General features: G+C 46.9%; 1 protein-coding gene across 1 annotated transcript in view; it reads left to right on the forward strand.

Annotated features, from left to right (window-relative positions):
- Positions 1 to 6,011, forward strand: part of TMEM173 (transmembrane protein 173) — a 125,497-nt gene that overhangs the window by 348 nt on the left and 119,138 nt on the right. The window lies entirely within an intron of this gene.

The following is a 6,011-nucleotide window of genomic DNA, read 5'->3' on the forward strand; positions in this document are numbered from 1 at the left end:
GCCTCGGGGCCCGGTTCCCGCGTGGGCGGCGCCTCCTGGGGGCGGGCGGCTCTAAGGTCCCTGCCAGCCGGGCCGGGCCTCCCCTCTGCACGCGCGGGCACCCCGAGGCGCAGGCTGCAGCCTCTCGCTCCCTCCAGGCTCTGCTCAGGATCCTCGTCACTTCCCCCGGTCACTGCAGGCCTGTCCCGTTGTCCAGCACCCCCGGTCACACCGGAGCAGACACTTCGATGAGGGACTCGGGAGCCATCCACTTCAGCTGGCTCTGCTGCTCGATTTCCTATGACTTCTGGCCAAGGAAGACCCATGCTGTTAAGTGTTACCTGCCACAAACTGCTTGCTTTCTGCCCTTAGTGGGCTGCTGCAGGTGGGTCCCCGAGGGGAAGGAGATGGTCCTGGCCCATTGTTGAAACAAATCTGCCGACCCAAAGCTGAGGAAGTGTCTCATTAGTTGGAGGGAGCCAATAGGTGAATCGTTGTGTCATCCCTTTGCTGACCCAGGCAACTAAGGTAGTTTGGCAAAACAATGGGGGAAACTCCCTTATTGCCTTGATGCAATCCAGGTGTACATTTTCATCATGCTGTATACACAAACTTGGGGAATCGAATACAATTCAAGGTATGACAAACTGCACAAGCTTTGCTACCCTTAAAAAAAAAAAACAAAACGCCCAACTGAATCTTGCCATGTTTCTGAGCCATTCTGCTTAAGAACTGGCCCTGGACAGGTCTCATGTTTAATCCCTGATTTCCATTCAGGACTGGTGCCTTTTCAGTGGTAGGCTGCTGTCACATACCGCTGTTTTGGCTGGCACTTCTTCCCAGGGTCAGGTGACAATTTGCCAGAGGCAAGCTAGATGCCTGGTCTCATCTCAAAAACGTTCATCCTTCCTACCATTACTAATGATTATTTGAATAGTACCTAAAACCTCAATTGGCTGCCTAGCATGGTATGACTCCCATTCTAATCAACCAATAAAAAGGGAATGCCTGTCCCAAACATCATACATCCTTTAGCCTAGATGAACTACTGCTGGGGTAAACAAGAGTGGCATTAATAAAAGGCTGCACAAACTTCTACTGCTTTTAGCCCTTTGGTTTTCCATCACACTACCAAAAGAAAGGCAACGTTTGTGTGAAAGGACATTGTCAGAGTGCTTTCTGTTTCTAATAATCATAGGGTTGGAAGGGACTTCGGGTGGTTGCCTAGTCCGACCCCTTGCTCAAGGCCGAAGCATTCTTTGAAGTTGCTTTCTCTATATTTACTTGCATCCAGATTTATTATTAAATGATTAATCTTGAGTAGTGGATTAATCTTGAGTAGTGAGTAGGTCAGAGCTCTGTGAACATGACTGGATGTTTTTATGTTGGGTTCTACTTGTGAATTTTAGCTGGGCACCTGAGTAGACAAGTACATTTTCAAGTTGTTCAGAGAGGTATGAAAGTGTGTGTTTGCCTTGCAAAGGGCATGTGGCCTCCTCCACCACAAATAATTGGAAGTTTTGCCACTGACTTCATTGCAAAATATTTGCTCTTGTCCATCATTTCTTGAAAATAGAGAGAGAATAGAGATGAAACTTTGCCAGAGAAACAGTGAAAGCAACTGAAATAACTGAAGCCCCCGAGAAAACAAATACCCTGGTTGTGCATCAAATACAGTAAAAAATGCTTCTGGCCACACACTGTAAAATGAGTTGTATTAAATTGTCCTTAGCAGGCTCAGTAAAAAGGTTTCTGTAATGCCTAGTTACAATTACATATTTTTAACCTTAAAATACCAAGTTTTAGGTAAAAGCATACTTGGATCATTTTACAGTTCTATATTAATGATTTGAACAATCACATAACTATGTTTTATCTGTGATAGCGAAAAATAATATATAATGTGTCAAGTGGCAAGCTTATTGAAGATGTCAAGATAACAATAGTGTTTTAAAGAGAACCAGTTCTTAAATTGCATAAGTAAATGTACTGCTCCTGAAAAACACCAGTCTTGACAGGCCCAAAGAATACATTTCTCTACACTATTAGTGGTTACAGTATGATTACCAGCAGAACAAGATTTTTAGGTAATGCCCTGCCACTGCTCCACAACCCTGGCCTAAAAAGTACATGTCACCATAGAGAGCTGTTCATTTCCTATTCAGCTACCGTCCTCCTCTATGAGAATACTAACACAAGCATAGATTGTAGTGCTAATTTGTGATGGGTAAGCAAGCACACCTGTGCATTTCATGTAGCTTTTATCCAGTGGTCATCTAGCTTTCATCCCAACAGTCACCTCTGAGCACTTCCAGTCAGGATTGGATTCAACCCACCACCTGCAAAGTGAAGAGTTGTGTCACTTTACCTGAGCCATATAATCTCTTCTTGTTTAGGTAGCTACAGTATCAAAGCATGAATTAATAATTATTATAGCAGTAAGATTGAAAACAAAACAGCAACTTCCCTTTAGAATTGAATATTTAGAAATAATTAGCTAAGGTTTGAAACAGTCAAAAGGACACTAAAGAAAAAAATCCTTAATCATTCCTATAGGTTGCTAAAAATGGATTTAGAATATTTAAAAAAAAACACCCTTTAAACCAGTCTTACAAGAACTGCTGATAACAATACCTTAGATTATTACAACAAAATTTATAGCAACCTAATTTAGTCTAACATTTTCACTGTCTCTGCTGTTTCTGTCCTTTGCCATCCTCAGAATGAAATGAGACTATTCGGTTGCACCTCATCATTAGATTTGCTTTTGGATTAAGATTTGCTTTTCATGCTTTTGTGTTTAGGTTCCAGCAGTGCAAGCACATTTTTCAGTTTATCGCTATAAATATTGTAGTTCTATTGTTTTTGAACTCTAAATGTTTCTAATTAATTTTATAATCTCCTACGCCTTCCAAAGAAAGGATCTGTGTGTGTTCCCTTACAGGTGTGTGGGGGAGGTCAACCAAAGTAAGCACTACTGTGACTACAAACAGCTTCTGAAAGAAGTGAATGAGCCTGTGGTGAACAAGGAGCTAAGATCCCAATTGCATACATCTATCACAAGGTCAACAGAACTACTCTCATGCTTAATATTAGGCATATATGTAAACATTCAGAGGGTCTAAGTGATCAAACTGAAAGAACATATCTTTGTCCTGATTACTGATATTCAATACATCATTCTTTCTAATTATTTTTATAACTAGTTTGGTTTAAAAAATAATCACCTATACTGAGTTCTCAGTGCCTCTTTCACTGTTTAAAAATACAACGTACAAAAGAAAAGCTACACTGCTCCATACTCCCAAGCCAAAAATAACCAATCACTGGCAAAATCAAGGCTGACAAGGTTTGCCCTTCGCCACAAATGAGACTGACTGTTAGGTCCTTGTCTTGCACAAAAGCCTTGGTTAGAGAGACCTTCATTACAAAGGGCCCTGAAAGTTGCCAGTGCAGATTAGTTTTAGACTTAGGAGCAGATTCTAATACTAAAAGTCCTCCATAGAAGAATGTCCTGCCAGCATCTCTCTCTGTTCTAAGGGGACTACAGCATCCCTGTCTATCAGAACTCCACAATGGGATGCTGACAGACACTAGAAGGTGGGAAGTGGAAAAAAGAAAAGTGTGCCATAATTTATCTATTTGGCTTTCTTTTTTTAGTATTTTTTTTAATACCTATGGTAGGAAAATCTGACTGTCCCCATTTTACGGTTGGGGAACTTAGGAACAGAGTCTGAAGTCTGAAGACCATATGTGGCTCAGACTGGAAAAGTACAAATATAACCACCCAATCTATACAGACTTTGGGCGAGCCAATGTATATACTGTACATACTGTGTCCAACTAATGCACTGCCTCTTCTGGGCATGTGCTGGGCTCAGTACAGGAGGGCATGGAGTTTAAAGCATCATTTTTTAATGTCTACAAGCAGTAGTGCCTATCTTTAAGAAAGAGAGGAAGGAGAATCCAGGATACTACAGACCACTTAGACATTTATGCCAGAAAGGGCCTGAAGAAATCTATTTCCAAGTACCTAGAGCAGAGGTTGGTAACCTATGGCCCACAGGCCAGATCCAACCTGGTAAGTCTATGATCCGTCCCATGGATGGGCTGGGGCAGTAGGTAGCTTTAGAAGCAGTCACTTTCTCATGTTGCTGTGGGGAGAAGTGCTGGCTGCAGGTACTTTCCCTGTGCCATTGCAGGGAAAAGCAGCAGTAGCAGCATTTTTCCTGTGCTACAGTGGGGAAAAATGACAGCAGTGAACAGGTTCTAAAGCCCACTCACCTACCTTTGACCCAAACTCCATCACTCCTGCCTGCAGCCCACTGGTTATGATATATCTTGACTTTAGCAAGGCTTTTGACACTGTCTCCCATAACATTGTCATTAACCAACTAGAGCAGGGATTTTCAACCTTTTTGGGTCAGTGTACCCCTGGCGGCCAGATGTGGAGCAGTGTACCCTGGTGACCAGACGCAGACTTTGGGGGAGTGCGCAGCTAAACGCAAAGCGGCAGCAGCCACCATGTGCAACCTTCCCCCGCCCCTCCCATCTGGCTGGCCCGGCGGTGCCTGTGTAGGATGGTGCGTGGCGGCGCTCCATCCCCGCCCACCTGCACATACCCCCTAGGACCATCTCAAGTACCCCTGAGGGTACATGTCAACCCCTAAACTAAGGAAATACAGATTAGATAAAAGTACTGTAATGTGGATACACAACTAGTTGAATCATTGTGCTCAAAAAGTAGTCATCAACAGTTCAATGTCTGGTTGCAAGGAGGTATTAAGTGGGATTCCCAGGGGTCTGTCCTGGGTCTGGTACTGTTTATCACAGGGGTAAGCAACGTTTTTTGGCTGGAGTGCTGAAAAAACCCAAAATGGCTACCTTGGAAGATGCCGGAGTGCCGGTAGGCCAGAAAAACAAAACAAGGGCAAGGGGTACATGGCAGGATGCCCTGCTTGTGCCCCTTGCCCCCCACCCAAAGCCCCTGACCCCCAGCCCTGCTGCCCTGTGCCCCCCAGCTCTGCTTGTGCCCCTGCCCCTCAGCCCTGCTGCCCCTTGCCCTCCAGCTCAGGCTCTGTGGCTATCAGCAGCTATCCAGAACCTGGGTCAGCTGCAAACAGCTGCTGGCTCCTCACCCCGGCCCTGGCCCTAGCTGCCTCCCAGCCCCAAACACAGCTCTGGGCTCTGGGGAGGCAGCAGATACCAGCGACGCTCCCTGCCGTGCTGCCACTTCTGCAGAGCAGCATTGGAACCCGGCCAGCAGGGCACGCAGAAAGCTGCCTGCAGCTCCAAGCTCCCCACTGCACTGGCCACGCTTCCCTTGCAGGCGGGGACAACAGCAAGGGGCACAACCCCGCATGCTGCCCACGCTGCTCCCATGCACACGGGAAGTGTGACCTGGGCAGTGCGCAGCTTGCAGCAGCGGGCAGTGCGCAGCTTGCAGCAGCAGGCAGCTTCTCTGTGCGTTGTCGCTCCAGGTTGCACTCCCAGCCCTGCTGCCCTCCCCATGGCTCTCTGGAGCACAGCGTGTGTGACCCAGAGTGGCAGCGCACTGAAGTTTTGTTTATTGTCACCAGGTTTACAATTTTTAGAGAATCTCATATTTACCATAAAAAGGCAACGTTTATGATTATTAATTATACAAGGTTGTGCCCCTTGCTGCTGCCCCTGCCTGCAGGGGAAATGTGGCCAGGGCAGCAGGGAGCCCGGAGCAGCAGGCAGCTTTCTGCACACCCCACCCCCCGCACTGTGCCCTGCCTGCCGGGTTCCAGTGCTGCTCAGCAGAAGCCGCACCGAGGGCAGCACAGCAGGGAACATCGCAGGTATCTGTTGCTCCCCAGAGCCCAGGGCTGGGGCTGGGAGGCAGCTGGGGCCAGGGCAGGGGTGGGAAGGCAGCAGCTGTTTGCAACTGGCCCAGGTTCTGGGTAGCTGCTGATAGCCACAGGGCCCGGGCTGCTTGCAGCAGGGCTTCCATCCTCCCAAGTAATTGCTGGGAGCAACCGGGGCTCTGTGGCTATCAGCCCGCAACC

The sequence above is a fragment of the Alligator sinensis genome, unplaced genomic scaffold (assembly GCF_000455745.1).
Source record: "Alligator sinensis unplaced genomic scaffold, ASM45574v1 scaffold156_1, whole genome shotgun sequence".
Lineage (NCBI taxonomy): Eukaryota > Metazoa > Chordata > Crocodylia > Alligatoridae > Alligator > Alligator sinensis.